Raw genomic sequence first — 22,485 nt, forward strand, 5'->3', positions numbered from 1 at the left:
GAACACAATCTTTTTGGGCTGCAGTGAACACAATCTTTTTGGGCTGCAGTGAACACAATCTTTTTGGGCTGCAGTGAACACAATCTTTTTGGGGTGCAGTGAACAAAATCTTTTTGGGGTGCAGTGAACACAATCCTTTTTGGTGTGCAGTGAACACAATCTTTGTGGGGTGCAGTGAACAAAATCCTTTGTGGGGTGCAGTGAACACAATCTTTTTGGGGTGCAGTGAACAAAATCCTTTTTGGGGTGCAGTGAACAACATCCTTTTTGGGGTGCAGTGAACACAATCTTTTTGGGGTGCAGTGAACAAAATCCTTTGTGGGGTGCAGTGAACACAATCTTTTTGGGGTGCAGTGAACACAATCTTTTTGGGGTGGAGTGAACAACATCCTTTTTGGGGTGCAGTGAACAAAATCCTTTTTGGGGTGCAGTGAACAAAATCATTTTTGGGGTGCAGTGAACACAATCTTTTTGGGGTGCAGTGAACACAATCTTTGTGGGGTGCAGTGAACACAATCTTTTTGGGGTGGAGTGAACAACATCCTTTTTGGGGTGCAGTGAACAACATCCTTTTTGGGGTGCAGTGAACACAATCTTTTTGGGGTGCAGTGAACACAATCTTTGTGGGGTACAGTGAACAGAATCTTTGTGGGGTGCAGTGAACACAATCTTTGGGGGGTACAGTGAACACAATCTTTGTGAGGTGCAGTGAACACAATCTTTGTGGGGTGCAGTGAACACAATCATTGTGGGGTGCAGTGAACTCAATCTTTGTGGGGTACAGTGAACACAATCTCATACTGAAGGTTTGAGGGTGCTGCCTGTTCCATACTCCCCCTACTCCTCATCTAGCCTTTTAGGGGTACAAACAATAGTAATTGGGGCCTAGTGTGGTTGTGTACGTGTGATATACATACACTTTTTTGGGATCATATTTTCTATTCCGCTATTTAATCAAAAACCTTTGGGGATCAGTTAAATTGGGGGATAGTCTGTGTTGGTACGTGTGAGAGAGATCCACCTTTCCAAGTTGTTGGGGTTCATCTCATACTTCTGAAGGTTTGAGGGTGCTGCCTGTTCCATACTCCCCCTACTCCTAGCCTTTTAGGGGTACAAACAATAGTAATTGGGGCCTAGTGTGGTTGTGTACGTGTGATATACATACACTTTTTTGGGATCATATTTTCTATTCCGCTATTTAATCAAAAACCTTTGGGGATCAGTTAAATTGGGGGATAGTCTGTGTTGGTACGTGTGAGAGAGATCCACCTTTCCAAGTTGTTGGGGTTCATCTCATACTTCTGAAGGTTTGAGGGTGCTGCCTGTTCCATACTCCCCCTACTCCTAGCCTTTTAGGGGTACAAACAATAGTAATTGGGGCCTAGTGTGGTTGTGTACGTGTGATATACATACACTTTTTTGGGATCATATTTTCTATTCCGCTATTTAATCAAAAACCTTTGGGGATCAGTTAAATTGGGGGATAGTCTGTGTTGGTACGTGTGAGAGAGATCCACCTTTCCAAGTTGTTGAGGTTCATCTCATACTTCTGAAGGTTTGAGGGTGCTGCCTGTTCCATACTCCCCCTACTCCTAGCCTTTTAGGGGTACAAACAATAGTAATTGGGGCCTAGTGTGGTTGTGTACGTGTGATATACATACACTTTTTTGGGATCATATTTTCTATTCCGCTATTTAATCAAAAACCTTTGGGGATCAGTTAAATTGGGGGATAGTCTGTGTTGGTACGTGTGAGAGAGATCCACCTTTCCAAGTTGTTGAGGTTCATCTCATACTTCTGAAGGTTTGAGGGTGCTGCCTGTTCCATACTCCCCCTACTCCTAGCCTTTTAGGGGTACAAACAATAGTAATTGGGGCCTAGTGTGGTTGTGTACGTGTGATATACATACACTTTTTTGGGATCATATTTTCTATTCCGCTATTTAATCAAAAACCTTTGGGGATCAGTTAAATTGGGGGATAGTCTGTGTTGGTACGTGTGAGAGAGATCCACCTTTCCAAGTTGTTGGGGTTCATCTCATACTTCTGAAGGTTTGAGGGTGCTGCCTGTTCCATACCCCCCCTACTCCTCATCTAGCCTTTTAGGGGTACAAACAATAGTAATTGGGGCCTAGTGTGGTTGTGTACGTGCGAGATACATACACTTTTTTTGATCATATTTCCTATTCCGCTATTCAATAAAAACCTTTGAGGATCAATTGAATTGCGGGATAGTCTGTGTCGGTACGTGTGAGAGAGATCCACCTTTCCAAGTTGTTGGGGTTCATCTCATACTTCTGAAGGTTTGAGGGTGCTGCCTGTTCCATACCCCCCCTACTCCTCATCTAGCCTTTTAGGGGTACAAACAATAGTAATTGGGGCCTAGTGTGGTTGTGTACGTGCGAGATACATACACTTTTTTTGATCATATTTCCTATTCCGCTATTCAATAAAAACCTTTGAGGATCAATTGAATTGCGGGATAGTCTGTGTCGGTACGTGTGAGAGAGATCCACCTTTCCAAGTTGTTGGGGTTCATCTCATACTTCTGAAGGTTTGAGGGTGCTGCCTGTTCCATACCCCCCCTACTCCTCATCTAGCCTTTTAGGGGTACAAACAATAGTAATTGGGGCCTAGTGTGGTTGTGTACGTGCGAGATACATACACTTTTTTTGATCATATTTCCTATTCCGCTATTCAATAAAAACCTTTGAGGATCAATTGAATTGCGGGATAGTCTGTGTCGGTACGTGTGAGAGAGATCCACCTTTCCAAGTTGTTGGGGTTCATCTCATACTTCTGAAGGTTTGAGGGTGCTGCCTGTTCCATACCCCCCCTACTCCTCATCTAGCCTTTTAGGGGTACAAACAATAGTAATTGGGGCCTAGTGTGGTTGTGTACGTGCGAGATACATACACTTTTTTTGATCATATTTCCTATTCCGCTATTCAATAAAAACCTTTGAGGATCAATTGAATTGCGGGATAGTCTGTGTCGGTACGTGTGAGAGAGATCCACCTTTCCAAGTTGTTGGGGTTCATCTCATACTTCTGAAGGTTTGAGGGTGCTGCCTGTTCCATACCCCCCCTACTCCTCATCTAGCCTTTTAGGGGTACAAACAATAGTAATTGGGGCCTAGTGTGGTTGTGTACGTGCGAGATACATACACTTTTTTTGATCATATTTCCTATTCCGCTATTCAATAAAAACCTTTGAGGATCAATTGAATTGCGGGATAGTCTGTGTCGGTACGTGTGAGAGAGATCCACCTTTCCAAGTTGTTGGGGTTCATCTCATACTTCTGAAGGTTTGAGGGTGCTGCCTGTTCCATACCCCCCCTACTCCTCATCTAGCCTTTTAGGGGTACAAACAATAGTAATTGGGGCCTAGTGTGGTTGTGTACGTGCGAGATACATACACTTTTTTTGATCATATTTCCTATTCCGCTATTCAATAAAAACCTTTGAGGATCAATTGAATTGCGGGATAGTCTGTGTCGGTACGTGTGAGAGAGATCCACCTTTCCAAGTTGTTGGGGTTCATCTCATACTTCTGAAGGTTTGAGGGTGCTGCCTGTTCCATACCCCCCCTACTCCTCATCTAGCCTTTTAGGGGTACAAACAATAGTAATTGGGGCCTAGTGTGGTTGTGTACGTGCGAGATACATACACTTTTTTTGATCATATTTCCTATTCCGCTATTCAATAAAAACCTTTGAGGATCAATTGAATTGCGGGATAGTCTGTGTCGGTACGTGTGAGAGAGATCCACCTTTCCAAGTTGTTGGGGTTCATCTCATACTTCTGAAGGTTTGAGGGTGCTGCCTGTTCCATACCCCCCCTACTCCTCATCTAGCCTTTTAGGGGTACAAACAATAGTAATTGGGGCCTAGTGTGGTTGTGTACGTGCGAGATACATACACTTTTTTTGATCATATTTCCTATTCCGCTATTCAATAAAAACCTTTGAGGATCAATTGAATTGCGGGATAGTCTGTGTCGGTACGTGTGAGAGAGATCCACCTTTCCAAGTTGTTGGGGTTCATCTCATACTTCTGAAGGTTTGAGGGTGCTGCCTGTTCCATACCCCCCCTACTCCTCATCTAGCCTTTTAGGGGTACAAACAATAGTAATTGGGGCCTAGTGTGGTTGTGTACGTGCGAGATACATACACTTTTTTTGATCATATTTCCTATTCCGCTATTCAATAAAAACCTTTGAGGATCAATTGAATTGCGGGATAGTCTGTGTCGGTACGTGTGAGAGAGATCCACCTTTCCAAGTTGTTGGGGTTCATCTCATACTTCTGAAGGTTTGAGGGTGCTGCCTGTTCCATACCCCCCCTACTCCTCATCTAGCCTTTTAGGGGTACAAACAATAGTAATTGGGGCCTAGTGTGGTTGTGTACGTGCGAGATACATACACTTTTTTTGATCATATTTCCTATTCCGCTATTCAATAAAAACCTTTGAGGATCAATTGAATTGCGGGATAGTCTGTGTCGGTACGTGTGAGAGAGATCCACCTTTCCAAGTTGTTGGGGTTCATCTCATACTTCTGAAGGTTTGAGGGTGCTGCCTGTTCCATACCCCCCCTACTCCTCATCTAGCCTTTTAGGGGTACAAACAATAGTAATTGGGGCCTAGTGTGGTTGTGTACGTGCGAGATACATACACTTTTTTTGATCATATTTCCTATTCCGCTATTCAATAAAAACCTTTGAGGATCAATTGAATTGCGGGATAGTCTGTGTCGGTACGTGTGAGAGAGATCCACCTTTCCAAGTTGTTGGGGTTCATCTCATACTTCTGAAGGTTTGAGGGTGCTGCCTGTTCCATACCCCCCCTACTCCTCATCTAGCCTTTTAGGGGTACAAACAATAGTAATTGGGGCCTAGTGTGGTTGTGTACGTGCGAGATACATACACTTTTTTTGATCATATTTCCTATTCCGCTATTCAATAAAAACCTTTGAGGATCAATTGAATTGCGGGATAGTCTGTGTCGGTACGTGTGAGAGAGATCCACCTTTCCAAGTTGTTGGGGTTCATCTCATACTTCTGAAGGTTTGAGGGTGCTGCCTGTTCCATACTCCCCCTACTCCTCATCTAGCCTTTTAGGGGTACAAACAATAGTAATTGGGGCCTAGTGTGGTTGTGTACGTGTGATATACATACACTTTTTTTGGATCATATTTTCTATTCCGCTATTCAATAAAAACCTTTCTAGGGCAAGATCTTAAATTACAGAAATATGAGGAGACCGTCAAATAAGGGCCGTGGCCTGGGTCGTGGTGCTGCTGGTAGAGCTCCTGTTGCAAGGAGAGGACATGGTCCATCTGTGCCAGCTACACGCACAAGTGAAACACCTTCCTCAAGTGTGAGTAGGCGACAGAACCTGCATCAGTATTTGGTAGGGCATCAAACGCCCCTAGAAGTGATGAGGCCAGAACAAGTTGAGGCGATAGTAGATTGGTTTGCTGCTGACAGTGCCTCCAGTTCCTTCACATTGTCTCCCACCCAGTCTACTGCAGAAAGGTCAGAGTTGGCACCTGCAGCCAATGTCCAACCGTCTTTCACCTCACCCCCTTGGAAATCAGGCCAGCAGTCTGAGCCCCAAGCCATACAGCAGTCTCTTATTCTTTTTGAGGACTCTGTCAGCAGGGTTTCCCAGGGCCATCCACCTAGCCCTGCCCCAGAAGTGGAAGAGATTGAGTGCAGCGATGCCCAACCACTTATTTCTCAAGATGAGTACATGCAAGGATCATCGCAGCACGTCTCCGATGATGACGAAACGCAGGTGCCAACTGCTGCGGCGTTCAGCATTGTGGAGACCGACAAGGAGGGCAGGGGTGAAGACTGGGTGGAAGATGATGTGGAGGACGATGAGGTCCTCGACCCCACATGGAATGAACGTCATGCAGGTGAACTGAGTAGTTTGGAGGAAGAGGCGGTGGTCGCACAGAGCCACCAGCACAGCAGAAGAGGGAGCAGGGTGCAGAAGCGGAGCGGCCGTGCCCTAGACACTACGCCCGCTACTGCCCAACGCAGCAAGGGAACGAGCGCACCAAAGTCAGCTCAAAGGAGTTCTCTAGCGTGGAAGTTCTTTAGAAAATGTGCTGATGACAGGACACGAGTGGTTTGCACCCTGTGCAATCAGAGCTTGAAGCGAGGCATGAACCTTCTCAACCTGAGCACAACCTGCATGATCAGGCATCTAAGTGCAAAGCACGAGCTGCAGTGGAGTACACACCTTCAAAACCAAGAAACGTCTCTGGCTCATCCTGCTTCCTCTTCTGCTGCAGTCTCGGCCGCTCCAGCCACATCTGTAGTGATACCGGCACCTGCCACCCCGCAAACAGACGATCTGTCAGCAACACCACCACCTGGGTCACCAACAACCATCTCCACAATGTCCCGTGGAAGCGTTCAGCTTTCCATCTCCCAAACACTTGAGAGGAAGAGGAAGTACCCCCCTACCCACCCGCGATCCCTGGCCCTGAATGCCAGCATTTCAAAATTATTGGCCTTTGAAATGCTGTCATTCCGTCTGGTGGAGACGCACAGTTTTAAAAACCTTATGTCGGTGGCTGTCCCACAGTACGTCGTGCCCAGCCGCCACTACTTTTCCAGGCAAGCCATCCCTTCCCTGCACAACCAAGTGGGGGAAAAAATCAGGTGTGCACTGCGCAACGCCATCTGTGCCAAGGTCCACCTAACTACGGATACGTGGACCAGTAAGCACGGTCAGGGGCGTTATATCTCCCTAACGGCACACTGGGTAAATGCAGTGGCGGATGGGCCTGAGGCGGATAGCAATTTGGCGCATGTCCTTCCACCACCGAGGATTGCAGGGCGCTTCAGTTTGCCTCCTGTTCCTAACTCCTCCTACTCCGCTTCCTCATCCTCTACCGCCTCCTCATCCGGACAGCGTAACACCTTCACCACCAACTTCAGCACGGCCAGGGGTAAACGACAGCAGGCAGTTTTACAACTTGCCTGTTTGGGGGACAAACCACACACCGCGCAGGAGTTGTGGAGGAGCATGGAACAGCAGACAAATGAGTGGTTGCTGCCAGCGAGCCTCAAGCCCGGCCTGGGCGAAATCTCATAGCAGCTCTGGGCCTAGCCGGTTTGACGCACATCCCTTGCCTGGCGCATGTGCTGAATTTGGTGGTGCAGAGGTTCCTTAAAAACTACCCCGATATGTCAGAGCTGCTGCAGAAAGTGCGGGCCGTTTGTGCGCACTTTCGGCGTTCTCACCCTGCTGCTGCTCGCCTGGCAGCGCTGCAGCGTAACTTCGGCCTTCCCGCTCACCGCCTCATATGTGACGTGCCCACAAGGTGGAACTCCACCTTGCACATGCTGGAAAGACTGTGCGAGCAGCAGCAGGCCATAGTGGAGTTTCAGCTGCAGCACGCACGCGTGAGTCGCTCTGCGGAACAGCACCACTTCACCACCAATAACTGGGCCTCCATGCGAGACCTGTGTGCCTTGTTGCGCTGTTTTGAGTACTCCACCAACATGGCCAGTGGCAATGACGCCGTTCTCAGCTTAACTATCCCACTTCTATGCCTCCTTGAAAAAACAATTCGGGCGATGATGGAAGAGGATGTGGCACAGGATGAGGAGGAGGAGGAGGATGAAGAGGTAACATTTCCAAGGCTTTCAGGGCAGTCATTCGCAAGGGGCTCCGAGGGTGGGTTCCTGCACACGCAAACGCCAGGGACGCAATTGTCCAGCAGGGGCACAGTTCTGGAGGATGAGGAGGATGAGGAGGAGGAGGAGCTGGAGGAGGAGATGGAACCATGTTCACAGCAGGGTGGCACCCAGGCCAGCTCATGGCCATCACTGGTGCGTGGCTGGGGGGATACAGAGGACACGGACCATACACCTCCCACAGAGGACAGCCTTTCGTTGCCTCTGGGCAGCCTGGCACACATGAGCGATTACATGCTGCAGTGTCTCCACAACGACCGCCGAGTTGCCCACATTCTAACTTGTGCTGATTACTGGGTGGCCACGCTGCTGGATCCCCGTTACAAGGACAACGTACCGTCCTTAATTCACTCACTGGATCGCGATCGCAAGATGCGCGAGTACAAGCGCACGCTGGTAGACGCCATGCTGCTGGCATTCCCATCTGACAGCGGGGCCACAGTGGAAGCACAAGGCAGAGGAGGAGGAGGAGGAGGTCGCCAACGCAACCAGGGCACCGCCAGCACCTCAGAAGGCAGGGTTAGCATGGCCGAAATGTGGAAAAGCTTTGTCAGCACGCCACAACAAACAGCAGCACCAGCAGCTCAGATGGAACGTCTTAGCAGGAGGCAGCATTTTACCAACATGGTGGAGCAGTATGTGTGCACACGCCTACATGTAGTGAATGACGGGTCTGCCCCCTTCAACTTCTGGGTCTCCAAATTGGGCACATGGCCTGAGCTTGCCCTTTACGCCTTGGAGGTGCTGGCGTGCCCTGCAGCCAGTGTATTATCTGAACGGGTATTTAGCACGGCTGGGGGCGTTATAACAGACAAGCGCAGCCGCCTGTCCAGAGACAATGTGGACAAGCTCACGTTCATTAAAATGAACCAGGCATGGATCCCACGGGACTTTTCCGTACCTTATGCAGAATAGCAATGGATACCGACCTTACCCACCCATTGTTCCATTTTTGCTCTTTCTCACTCTTTTGGGGTGTACCCTCATTTAAAATTTGTGAAAAGAAGCAGTGTTGGCTACCTCGTCCTCCTCCTCAGGGCCAGATTAATGTAGGGGCTATTGGAGCTGCAGCTCCAGGCCCCTACCTTTTATATAGGCCCCGGGTTGGCCATATTCACTGTTACCGCTCTTCTGTCACTTGTAAACACAGAAGTCTGGCTTCTATGCTCGCTTCCCCAGGCAGCACCCTCAGAACCTCCCCACACAGCGTGAAGGCCGGACAAGGAGGGACAGTTGGCGATGCATGGATGTGTTTATGGGCTTCAGAGACAGCATCCCATGTTGAATTAGGCATGCATGGCTGCACCCTTCCTCCTCTGGGTGCATGGCAAGGCACGGCCCTAAGGCCCTTCAAAATCCTCAGCACCAAGCCCATGATGCTGTTAATCCGGCCCTGGTCCTCCTCCACCGCCGCTTCCACCTACACCGCCCATAGGTGTGCGCAGCCTATTGCATTAAGGTGTGCACCCCAAAGTTGAAATACACATGCATGTGTTTGCCAGCAGGGAGAGTAATGTATCGGGGCCATGTACCTGTAGGCAAGGAGAAATAGAGCAGAGCAGGTCCCAGGGAGATCTTTCCCATCTCCTCACTGGCAATGCTATGTGCCCTAGGTGATTAGGGTGTGCCCAGGCACACCCAGCACACCCTGTGCGCACGCCTATGTCACCGCCACATCCACCACCACCTCAACCTCCCTCCTACTCCATATGGGCCTCGTCCTTCAGAGATGAAGAAGAACATTGTTTTATTTTTCTGTTTTTTTTTTGTTGTTTTAAGTTATTTCCCTATCCACATTTGTTTGCAGAGCACTTGCCATGCTCTTAATTACGTTTTGCTGCCATTTGCAGCACTCTAGCCCTTTCCTTTGGTGTTTTAGAGCCATTTTAGTGCCTTAAAGTTCGGGTCCCCATTGACTTCAATGGGGTTCGGTGTCCGGGAAAAGTTCGGTAAAAGTCCGGGACACGGACCCGGACTTTTTTTTTAAAGTTCGGCCGAACCCGTCGAACACGGACATCTAGGTGTCCGCTCAACCCTACCCATAAACAAAAAGCACAGAGAAAACACACATTACCAGTCCCTGCGCAGATCCTGGAGATTGATTCTCAAGCTGGGGAATCTTGTAATATGGCCTGTGGTGAAACACATGAATGAAGCGTGGCAGCTCTCCTAACCCTCCATGGGATATGAGGCAAAGCAGCTGTACAAAAAATAAAGGAACAGAGCGCACACCGCCCTAGTGTAACACCATTTATTTGAAGTTAATAGAAGCCATAAAAACAGGTACTCACAAACAGATAGGAAGTCATGCATGGAAATAAATATCCCCCGATGATGTTTACAGGGCTCTCTCCTCCTAGCCTCGGCGGCTCAGCTGTTCGTCCTGCACTAGTCAGTGAGTATCGTACGGCTAAGCCAACTGCCTCGGATTACTCAAGGAGACTCGATGTGGTGAGCCTGCGCACGGTCCAGCCGCCGCCGCACACCCTCCAAGATCCGGATGCTATAGCCGCTCAGAGAAACTGACAATGCGGTTAAGCAGAGGGAGACTCCACGATCGGGACCCAGAGCAGTATATTAAGACCTATTACTCCATGATTTATGCCGATTTTAAGAAAATATGTATGCAGCCCAAGGGGAAGATTAGTGCCCAAAATCTATCTAGTTCAGAGAAGAGTGCTTTGAATCTTTTAAAGGAAAATCATGACATTGTTATACGTTTAGCAGATAAGGGTGGAGGATTGGTGATTCAAGATAGGATGGACTATCTTGCTGAAGCCCACAGACTGTTATCTAATGAAAACACGTATGAGCGCTTAAGTGAGGATCCATTACCAGGGTATAAATTGGAATTACAACAATTGGTGATTTAGGCATGTGGTATTGGAATCATCAGTAAGGCAGAAAAATCTTTTTTCCTTAATAATTATTTCAAGACGCCCTATTTTTACCACATCCCTAAGGTCCACAAGGACCCCAGGTGTCCACCTGGGAGACCTATTGTGGCTGGTATGGAAGGCATCACCAGCAAAATATCCCAATATGTAGATATATTCTTACAACCATTGGTGACGTCCCTGCCGGCCTACATTAGGGATTCCTCCCAGGTTTTGGACACCTTGGTAAAATATAAATGGGAAGCCAACTATCTGTGGTTATCCCTAGATGTGTGTTCTCTCTACACATCTATTCCGCATGAGGGTGGGTTAAGAGCAGTGGAGTATTTTCTTTCTGAGGCGGAATACATGCACCCGCTTCAGTCTGAATTTATATGCTCGTGCACTAAATTTGCGCTGGAAAGAAACTACTTCCAGTTTGATGGCTCATTTTATAGACAAGTTGCTGGCACAGCTATGGGTGCACATTTTGCGCCGAGCTATGCTAACTTGTTTATGGGTTTCTGGGAAAAAAAATCATATTTGGACCCGGAACCCATTTGCCAAGCATCTTGTTTATTATGGGCGCTACATCGACAATGTGATTATCATATGGGATGGTGACCTCAATTCAGTTTCTGAATTTGTGGCCTACTGCAATTCCAATCCCTATGGTATCAGCTTCACACATGTAGTCGATGCGCTTAGGGCACATAGCATTATCACTCTGTTTGCCAGTGAGGAGATGGGAAAGATCTCCCCCGGACCTGCTCTGCCCTATTTCACATTGCCAGCAGGGAGAGTAATGTATTGGGGCCATGTACATGTAGGCAAACACATGCATGTGTATTTAAACTTTGGGGTGCACACCCTAATGCAATAGGCTGCGCACACCTATGGGCGGTGTAGGTGGAAGCGGCGGTGGAGGAGGACCAGAGCCGGATTAAGAGCATCATGGGCTTGGTGCTGAGGATTTTGAAGGGCCTTAAGGGCCGTGCCTTGGCATGCACCCAGAGGAGGAAGGGTGCAGCCATGCATGCCTAATTCCACATGGGATGCTGTCTCTGAAGCCCATAAACACATCCATGCATTGGCAACTGTCCCTCATTGTCCGGCCTTCGTGCTGTGTGGGGAGGTTCTGAGGGAGCTGCCTGGGGAAGCGAGCATAGAAGCCAGACTTCTGTGTTTACAAGTGACAGAAGAGCGGTAATAGTGAATATGGCCAACCTGGGGCCTATATAAAGGTAGGGGCCTGGAGCTGCAGCTCCAATAGCCCCTACGTTAATCTGGCCCTGAGGAGGACGAGGTAGCCAACACTGCTTCTTTTCGCAAATTTTAAATGAGGGTACACCCCAAAAGAGTGAGAGAGAGCAAAAATGAAACAATGGCTAGGTAAGGTCGGTATCCATCGCTATTCTGCACAAGGTACGGAAAAGTCCCGTGGGATCCATGCCTGGTTCATTTTAATGAACGTGAGCTTGTCCACATTGTCTCTGGACAGGCGGCTGCGCGTTGGCGACCTCTTCCTCCTCCTCCTCCTCTGCCTTGTGCTTCCCCTGTGGCCCCGCTGTCAGGTGGGAATGCCAGCAGCATGGCGTCTACCAGCGTGCGCTTGTACTCGCGCATCTTGCGATCGCGCTCCAGTGAGTGAATTAAGCGTGGCCACCCAGTAATCAGCACAAGTTAGAATGTGGGCAACTTGGTGGTCATGGTGGAGACACTGCAGCATGTAATCGCTCATGTGTGCCAGGCTGCCCAGAGGCAACAAAAGGCTGTCCTCTGTGGGAGGTGTATCGTCCGTGTCCTCTTTATCCCCCCAGCCACGCACCAGTGATGGCCATGAGCTGGCCTGGGTGCCACCCTGCTGTGAACATGCTTCCAGCTCCTCCTCCTCATCCTCCTCATCCTCCAGAACTGTGCCCCTGCTGGACAATTGTGTCCCTGGCGTTTGCGTGTGCAGGAACCCACCCTCGGAGCCCCTTGCGAATGACTGCCCTGAAAGCCTTGGAAATGTTACCTCTTCATCCTCCTCCTCCTCATCCTGTGCCACATCCTCTTCCATCATCGCCCGAATTGTTTTTTCAAGGAGGCATAGAAGTGGGATAGTTAAGCTGAGAACGGCGTCATCGGCACTGGCCATGTTGGTGTAGTACTCAAAACAGCGCAACAAGGCACACAGGTCTCGCATGGAGGGTGGTGAAGGTGTTGCGCTGTCCGGATGAGGATGAGGAGGCGGTAGAGGATGAGGAAGCGGAGTAGGAGGAGTTAGGAACAGGAGGCAAACTGAAGCGCCCTGCAATCCTCGGTGGTGGAAGGACATGCGCCAAATTGCTATCCGCCACTGCATTTACCCAGTGTGCCGTTAGGGAGATATAACGCCCCTGACCGTGCTTACTGGTCCACGTATCGGTAGTTAGGTGGACCTTGCCAGAGATGGCGTTGCGCAGTGCACACCTGATTTTTTCCCCCACTTGGTTGTGCAGGGAAGGGATGGCTTGCCTGGAAAAGTAGTGGCGGCTGGGCACGACGTACTGTGGGACAGCCACCGACATAAGGTTTTTAAAACTGTGCGTCTCCACCAGACGGAATGACAGCATTTCAAAGGCCAAGAATTTTGAAATGCTGGCATTCAGGGCCAGGGATCGCGGGTGGGTAGGGGGGTACTTCCTCTTCCTCTCAAGTGTTTGGGAGATGGAAAGCTGAACGCTTCCACTGCAGCTCGTGCTTTGCACTTAGATGCCTGATCATGCAGGTTGTGCTCAGGTTGAGAAGGTTTATGCCTCGCTTCAGGCTCTGATTGCACAGGGTGCAAACCACTCGTGTCCTGTCATCAGCACATTTTCTAAAGAACTTCCACGCTAGAGAACTCCTTTGAGCTGACTTTGGTGCGCTCGTTCCCTTGCTGTGTTGGGCAGTAGCGGGCGTAGAGTCTAGGGCACGGCCGCTCCGCTTCTGCACCCTGCTCCCTCTTCTGCTGTGCTGGTGGCTCTGTGCGACCACCGCCTCTTCCTCCAAACTACTCAGGTCACCTGCATGACGTTCATTCCATGTGGGGTCGAGGACCTCATTGTCCTCCACATCATCTTCCACCCAGTCTTCACCCCTGCCCTCCTTGTCGGTCTCCACAATGCTGAACACCGCAGCAGTTGGCACCTGCATTTCGTCATCATCGGAGACGTGCTGCGATGGTCCTTGCATGTACTCATCTTGAGAAATAAGTGGTTGGGCATCGCTGCACTCAATCTCTTCAACTTCTGGGGCAGGGCTAGGTGGATGGCCCTGGGAAACCCTGCTGACAGAGTCCTCAAAAACAAGAGACTGCTGTATGGATTGGGGCTCAGACTGCTTGCCTGATTTCCAAGGGGGTGAGGTGAAAGACGGTTGGACATTGGCTGCAGGTGCCAACTCTGACCTTTCTGCAGTAGACTGGGTGGGAGACAATGTGAAGGAACTGGAGGCACTGTCAGCAACTCAATCTACTATCGCCTGTACTTCTTCAGGCCTCATCACGTCTAGAGGCGCATTATGCCCTACCAAATACTGCTGCAGGTTCTGTCGCCTACTCACACTTGTGGAAGGTGTTTCACTTGTGCGTGTAGCTGGCACAGATCGACCACGTCCTCTCCTTGCAACAGGAGCTCTACCAGCAGCACCACGACCCAGGCCACGGCCCCTATTTGACGGTCTCCTCATATTTCTGTAATTTATGATCTTGCCCTAGAAAGGTGTTTATTGAATAGCAGAACAAAACAACAACAGTATCGCACGGGTGTATCTGACAGTCAAATATGCAAACTATGCCGCAATTTAATGTTTTTTACCCCAAAAGGGTGTATATTGAATAGCAGAATAGGAAAAAGGATAAAAAAACGGTGTATAGCACACGTAAAAACACAGACTAGGCCCCGATTACAATTTTTTGTACCCTAAAGGCAGGATGAGGAAGAGGAGTAGGAGGAGTTGGGAACAGGAGCCAAACTGAAGCGCCCTGCAATCCTAGGCGGTAGAAGGAGATGCGCCAAACAAATTTAAAAAGGTGTATCTCACATGTACCCGTTCAGACTATCCCGCAATTTAATTTTTTACACTCAAACAGGGTGTATATTGAATAGCGGAATAGGACAAATTTTACAAAACGGTGTATCTCACACGTACAAACACAATCTAGGCCCGGATTACAATTTTTTGTACCCTAAAGGCAGGATGAGGAGTAGGAGGAGTTCGGAACAGGCAGGAGGCAGACTGAAGCACCCTCAAATCCTCGGCAGTATGAGATGCGCCCCAAAAATTGGAAAGGTGTATCTCACACGTACCGACACAGACTATCCCGCAATTTAATTGTTTATACCCAAAGGTTTTGATTAAATAGCGGAATAGAAAATATGATCAAAAAAGTGTATGTATCTCACACGTACACCGCCACACTAGGCCCCAATTACTATTGTTTGTACCCCTAAAAGGATGGTTGAGGAGTAGGAGGAGGAGTATGGAACAGGCAGCACCCTCAAATCTTCAGAAGTATGAGATGAACCCCAAAAACTTGGAAAGGTGGATCTCACACGTACCGACACAGACTATCAAGCAATTTAATTGATCCCCAAAGGTTTTAATTGAATAGCGGAATAGAAAATATGATCAAAAAGAAAGTGTATGTATCTCACACGTACACCGCCACACTAGGCCCCAATTACTATTGTTTGTACCCCTAAAAGGATGGTTGAGGAGTAGGAGGAGGAGTATGGAACAGGCAGCACCCTCAAATCTTCAGAAGTATGAGATGAACCCCAAAAACTTGGAAAGGTGGATCTCACACGTACCGACACAGACTATCAAGCAATTTAATTGATCCCCAAAGGTTTTAATTGAATAGCGGAATAGAAAATATGATCAAAAAGAAAGTGTATGTATCTCACACGTACACCGCCACACTAGGCCCCAATTACTATTGTTTGTACCCCTAAAAGGATGGTTGAGGAGTAGGAGGAGTATGGAACAGGCAGCACCCTCAAATCTTCAGAAGTATGAGATGAACCCCAAAAACTTGGAAAGGTGGATCTCACACGTACCGACACAGACTATCACGCAATTTAATTGATCCCCAAAGGTTTTAATTGAATAGCGGAATAGAAAATATGATCAAAAAGAAAGTGTATGTATCTCACACGTACACCACCACACTAGGCCCCAATTACTATTGTTTGTACCCCTAAAAGGATGGTTGAGGAGTAGGAGGAGGAGTATGGAACAGGCAGCACCCTCAAATCTTCAGAAGTATGAGATGAACCCCAAAAACTTGGAAAGGTGGATCTCACACGTACCGACACAGACTATCACGCAATTTAATTGATCCCCAAAGGTTTTAATTGAATAGCGGAATAGAAAATATGATCAAAAAGAAAGTGTATGTATCTCACACGTACACCACCACACTAGGCCCCAATTACTATTGTTTGTACCCCTAAAAGGATGGTTGAGGAGTAGGAGGAGGAGTATGGAACAGGCAGCACCCTCAAATCTTCAGAAGTATGAGATGAACCCCAAAAACTTGGAAAGGTGGATCTCACACGTACCGACACAGACTATCACGCAATTTGATTGATCCCCAAAGGTTTTAATTGAATAGCGGAATAGAAAATATGATCAAAAAGAAAGTGTATGTATCTCACACGTACACCACCACACTAGGCCCCAATTACTATTGTTTGTACCCCTAAAAGGATGGTTGAGGAGTAGGAGGAGGAGTATGGAACATGCAGCACCCTCAAATCTTCAGAAGTATGAGATGAACCCCAAAAACTTGGAAAGGTGGATCTCACACGTACCGACACAGACTATCACGCAATTTAATTGATCCCCAAAGGTTTTAATTGAATAGTGGAATAGAAAATATTATCAAAAAGAAAGTGTATGTATCTCACACGTACACCACCACACTAGGCCCCAATTACTATTGTTTGTACCCCTAAAAGGATGGTTGAGGAGTAGGAGGAGGAGTATGGAACAGGCAGCACCCTCAAATCTTCAGAAGTATGAGATGAACCCCAAAAACTTGGAAAGGTGGATCTCACACGTACCAACACAAACTATCCCGCAATTTAATTGATCCACAAAGGTTTTTATTGAATAGCGGAATAGGAAATATGATAAAAAAAAGTGTATGTATCTCACACGTACAAAACCACACTAGGCCCCAATTACTATTGTTTGTACCCCTAAAAGGCTGAATGAGGAGTAGGAGGAGTATGGAACAGACAGCACCCTCAAATCTTCAGAAGTATGAGATGAACCCCAAAAACTTGGAAAGGTGGATCTCACACGTACCAACACAAACTATCCCGCAATTTAATTGATCCCCAAAGGTTTTTATTGAATAGCGGAATAGGAAATATGATCAAAAAAAGTGTATGTATCTCACACGTACAAAACCACACTAGGCCCCAATTACTATTGTTTGTACCCCTAAAAGGCTGAATGAGGAGTAGGAGGAGTATGGAACAGGCAGCACCCTCAAATCTTCAGAAGTATGAGATGAACCCCAAAAACTTGGAAAGGTGGATCTCACACGTACCAACACAAACTATCCCGCAATTTAATTGATCCCCAAAGGTTTTTATTGAATAGCGGAATAGGAAATATGATCAAAAAAAGTGTATGTTTCTCACACGTACAAAACCACACTAGGCCCCAATTACTATTGTTTGTACCCCTAAAAGGCTGAATGAGGAGTAGGAGGAGTATGGAACAGGCAGCACCCTCAAATCTTCAGAAGTATGAGATGAACCCCAAAAACTTGGAAAGGTGGATCTCACACGTACCAACACAAACTATGCCGCAATTTAATTGATCCCCAAAGGTTTTTATTGAATAGCGGAATAGGAAATATGATCAAAAAAAGTGTATGTATCTCACACGTACAAAACCACACTAGGCCCCAATTACTATTGTTTGTACACCTAAAAGGCTGAATGAGGAGTAGGAGGAGTATGGAACAGACAGCACCCTCAAATCTTTAGAAGTATGAGATGAACCCCAAAAACCCCAAATATCATTCAGCTCTGCTGCAGGCCACAATTTAATTTTTTTTAACCCAAGGCTGTATATTGAATAGTGGAATAGAAAAAAAAGTGTATGATTTCTGAAACCACTCAATATTAGCACATGTGAACTGAACACAGCAGTGTATGATCAGTCACTCAGCACAGCACAGCTGAAGGAAAAATGCTGCACACAGTGCCTGATAGAAAAATACTTTTCTCCCTCCTCCTCAGTGGGCAAAAAAGATTGTGTTCACTGCACCCCAAAAGATTGTGTTCACTGCACCCCAAAAAGATTGTGTTCACTGCACCCCAAAAAGATTGTGTTCACTGTACCCCAAAAAGATTGTGTTCACTGCACCCCAAAAAGATTGTGTTCACTGCAGCCCACACACAGAAAAATGGATGTGGACCACTGACACCTGCCTATCTCCTATCCCACACCACACAGCAATATCGATTGTAGTTTGTAGAACACACTGTCTGACCCTAAAAATCAGCAGACTCTGTCCCTAAAAGGATTGATAAGATCGTAGATCGGGTGACTGCAAACCCCCCCTCCACACAGCAATATCGATTGTAGTTTGTAGAACATACTGTCTGACCCTAAAAATCAGCAGACTCTGTCCCTAAAAGGATTGATAAGATCGTAGATTGGTCACTGCAAACCCCACCCCACACAGCAATATCGATTGTAGTTTGTAGAACACACTGACCCTAAAAATCAGCAGACTCTCTCCCTAAAATGCCTACAACTCGCCCTGCCTAACACACTCCGACCTGTCCCTCAATTCTATCCGGACACAAATGTTTTTTTTTTTCCTGTCTGTCCCTAATCAGCAGCCAGCACCCCAAAAAGATTGTGTTCACTGCACCCCAAAAAGATTGTGTTCACTGCACCCCAAAAAAATTGTGTTTACTGCAGCCCAAAAAGATTGTGTTCACTGCAGCCCACACACAGCAAAATGGATGTGGACCACTGACACCTGCCTATCTCCTATCCCACCCCACACAGCAATATCGATTGTAGTTTGTAGAACACACTGTCTGACCCTAAAAATCAGCAGACTCTGTCCCTAAAAGGATTGATAAGATCGTAGATCGGGTGACTGCAAACCCCCCCCTCCACACAGCAATATCGATTGTAGTTTGTAGAACGCACTGTCTGACCCTAAAAATCAGCAGACTCTGTCCCTAAAAGGATTGATAAGATCGTAGATTGGTCACTGCAAACCCCACCCCACACAGCAATATCGATTGTAGTTTGTAGAACACACTGACCCTAAAAATCAGCAGACTCTCTCCCTAAAATGCCTACAACTCGCCCTGCCTAACACACTCCGACCTGTCCCTCAATTCTATCCGGACACAAATGTTTTTTTTTTTCCTGTCTGTCCCTAATTAGCAGCCAGCACCCCAAAAAGATTGTGTTCACTGTACCCCAAAAAGATTGTGTTCACTGCACCCCAAAAAAATTGTGTTTACTGCAGCCCAAAAAGATTGTGTTCACTGCAGCCCACACACAGCAAAATGGATGTGGACCACTGACACCTGCCTATCTCCTATCCCACCCCACACAGCAATATCGATTGTAGTTTGTAGAACACACTGTCTGACCCTAAAAATCAGCAGACTCTGTCCCTAAAAGGATTGATAAGATCGTAGATTGGGTGACTGCAAACCCCCCCTCCACACAGCAATATCGATTGTAGTTTGTAGAACACACTGACCCTAAAAATCAGCAGACTCTCTCCCTAAAAGGATTGCTAAGATCGTAGATCGGTCACTGCAAACCCCACCCCACACAGCAATATCGATTGTAGTTTGTAGAACACACTGACCCTAAAAATCAGCAGACTCTGTCCCTAAAAGGATTGCTAAGATCGTAGATCGGTCACTGCAAACCCCACCCCACACAGCAATATCGATTGTAGTTTGTAGAACTACAATCTCTCTCTCCCTGAACTAAACAGCAGAATGACGCGGCAGCGGCACTGCCTCGAACTTATAAAGACTTGGTCACATGCTTCAGACGGCCAATCACAGCTACTGATACATTTGTAGGCATGGCTGGGATGGCTTAGGCACACCAGTTAAACGCTTGTTGATTGGCTGTTGAAAGCCCGCCATGAAAAGCGCGCCAAAGCATGCAAAACCCGGAAATAAAACGTCCGAACACGGATTTTTACCCGAATATACAGTAAAGTTTTTGGGTCCGTGTTCGGGTAACAAAAATCCAATTATTCGGTACGAACACGAATAATACAGTCCGTGTTCGCTCAACCCTACTAAGGACTAAAGTCTGAAACACATAGGATGTTTTTACAGTGTTGTACATGTCCTTTCAATAAAGGAATACTATTTTTTGAAAATCACCTGAGTGCTGACCATCCTTTTCCTTATTCTGGTACAATGGAGGTGTTGGCAGCCTCAAAGTCTGAGCATCGGGAGGTGCTGTTATGTGGGGAGGTTGTATTTCCTTTACACCTGTTTTCCCTATTTTGACTAAAAAAACCTATTGTGTATCCATCGTTTACTTCACCTATGCATGTTGCATTCTATTCCTGCTTGCAGGAATGATTAAAGCATCATGTTATAAAATGAGCCAAGTGACTGAAAGCCATGGAGAGCTGCCTGAACACTGAGTTACCTAAATATAGGTTACTGAGGAAAAAAAAACTCTCATTTGTACATATATAGGCAGAGGGGGCCCGTCCATTGGGGGCAAAGGGACGCCGCCCCCCTATCCATGCATTGAGCCCCCTAATCTACATGCAGGGCGCCCTGAGCCCACCCATTGTGTGGCAATAGCAAATTAATACTAGCTATTGTCACACTGACTCTCCTCCCAGCCAATCAGGAAGAGGGTTGTGAGACCCTTTTCCCGATTGGCCAAAAGGAGAAGCGATCATACTAGCCAGTGGCCAGGAAGAGGCAGAAGAGACACGGTTGGAGGAGAAGGACAGCGGCTCACGGCTCAGCCATCCAGCACTCCCCGGCTCAGACAGGAGGAAGGAGGAGGTAAGAAGGCAGACCGTGGGGTGGGGGGGAGGAACATGACGTGGGGGAGGAACATGTCGCGGGGGAGGAATGCGTCACCTGACAACTGACTGACCGACCGACCGGGGGGGTGCGCATTGGTTTGCCGCCCCCTCCCCCCCCCCCGAATTACCAAGCACCAGCTGCCACTGTATATACCATGTATAATGATCAGGTTCTCTTAGGCAGTGTTTGCAGTCTGCACTGAGGGGGAATGGCTTGGAAAACTTGATTATTTTCCAGCTACCCTGTCCTGGCATTCTTTTGTGCCTTATTCTTTCTGAGAACATACTCACGTTCTGTGGGTTGGAGATCTGTACTGAGGAGGTAGTCTGTACTGGAGGGTATCTGTTGTGGGAGCTGTGAAGGTGGGGTTGAAGGCCATGGGGGGGTGGGCTATACTGGGAGGAATTGGGGCAGTTGGAATTGGTATGTACTGTGGGGGATATGGGCTTAGGGTGGGATTTTTACTGGCAGGGGGGGGGGGGGGTTGATAACTGGTTGTACACTGGCCTATGTGTACATACTTCTGGCAGTGGCACAACACATGTTACTCACACCTTACCCCCGCACTCTGTGCATTACCTATTCCTGACCCCTGTACTGTTTGTATCATGCACTCCTGACCTCCTGCACTCTGTGAGTTACACACTTCTTACCTCTGCATTCTATAAGTTACACTGACTATTCCTCTGCACTCTATTCGTTATGTACTCCTGACCTCTGCACTCATTGCATTATGCACTCCTGAGCCCTGCACTCTCTATGTTACACATTCTTGACCCTTGCACTCTGTGCAATAACAACTCCTGATCCATGCACACTCTGTATTGCAAATTCTTGACCCCTGCAGACTGTGTATTATCTCTAAATACATTTAAAATACTTCTGAACTTCTTCTTCACACAGGTAGGCTATATGCAGAAAAGCATATGTAGTGGAAGACTTTCATTTTTCTTTTTTTTAAATGAGCATGCTGAGGTTTGTACCTGTCTGTTAGACTCTTGCTTGTGGCACAGTAGTTAAAACATGTTTCGTGGTAAATGGACTTTGGCATATGTGTGCTTTGCTTGCAGTAAAAAGGCTAGAGGCTTTCTTTAACAATATCTATTTAAGCCCCACCCACTGTTTGATGTGACTTACAAAGTGTGCCACCTCTTTCTTCTCCTCTGGGTGCCTGCAAGTACCCCAGGTCTTTCACAATCCTAGCAATGCCCATGAACTAATATGCATGTACAGGCGGTCTCCGGGTTACAAACATCCAACTTACAAGCGACTCCTACTTACAAACGGAGAGAGACAACAGGAAGTGAGGAGAAATCTTGCCCTAGAAAGGGAAATTCACTTCTGTAAGAGTTCTCATGGGAAAATCCCATGTTTCCACAACAGCCCAAATCCTTGTTTCCACAACAGCCCAAAATTTTCAAAATCCAGTTGTCATAGGGACAGAAAGTGAGGTGAAATCTTATGAACAGGGGAAGAGACAGCAAAACAAATGGTACAGGTGTTAACCCTTCCCTATGTTATCCGAAAAACTTAATAATTATTCTTTTGGCTGGGGCTACACTAAAAAAATGTACATGTTCCGACTTACAAACGAATTCGACTTAAGAACAAACCTACAGTCCCTATCTTGTTTGTAACCCAGGAACCGCCTGTAATGGGAATAACATTGCAGGGGGTCTTGTGGTTTCAGTTTAATTTCTGTCATTTGCTTTGCAAAAGTCACATGAGATAATGATAATTTTGGTAAACAACCTCTTACCTTTATAATTTTTATGGGCAGGAAAATGTAAAAACATTTTCTTTGTTCTGATCCAA

This window comes from Pelophylax lessonae (genome assembly GCF_965119305.1).
Source record: "Pelophylax lessonae genome assembly, chromosome: 10".
Taxonomy (NCBI): Eukaryota; Metazoa; Chordata; class Amphibia; order Anura; family Ranidae; genus Pelophylax; species Pelophylax lessonae.